Source organism: Lactuca sativa, chromosome 9 (assembly GCF_002870075.4).
Source record: "Lactuca sativa cultivar Salinas chromosome 9, Lsat_Salinas_v11, whole genome shotgun sequence".
NCBI lineage: Eukaryota > Viridiplantae > Streptophyta > Magnoliopsida > Asterales > Asteraceae > Lactuca > Lactuca sativa.
Genome location: NC_056631.2, coordinates 155,895,793 through 155,896,440, shown reverse-complemented (window position 1 = coordinate 155,896,440; position 648 = coordinate 155,895,793).

Genomic DNA, 648 nt, shown 5'->3' with positions numbered 1-648 from the left:
TCCCTGTCCTATAAAAGGCTCACAAGGACCCAAGAAGCTTTGGGTTACTAAATATGCTTGATATTTTGCAGGTTTGTAACAGCCCAAAATCTCAAGTATTGTTAAATTGCATTTTAGGGTGTTTTAAAGGGGGGACTCGGCGAGTTGGAGCCAGACTCGCCGAGTAGGGTCGCAGATTTGGTCGCGGGTTCGCGACTGGACTCGACGAGTCCAGATATGGACTCGGCGAGTCGACGCTGTTCAGCGGAAACCCTAGCCGTTTCGTATTGGGTCGTATAAAAGGGTTGTTATGTCGTCATTTCACGTCTTTTGGCCGATTGAGGAGGACCCTAAACGGTTGTGGGCATCCAGAACAAGGATTGAAGATCATTGGTGAATTGAGGAAGTATTGTTCAAGAAGGAGAAGGTTTTGGCTAATGGGACAGCAAGGGAATCACGTTTTGAGTCTTGGGGACACTGAGAGTGCATGATTCAGGTAATCTTTCGGACTATTTACTGCTATATGAATGTGTGCACGGATTTAGGGTTTGTGAAACCCATTTGGAGATTAGATGGATTGTTGTGTTGTTATTCAACGTTGATAACCTTGTATTAGGACCCTTAGAGGTCCAGAAGGATCCATGTTTGTATAATCGGGAAAATATGTAT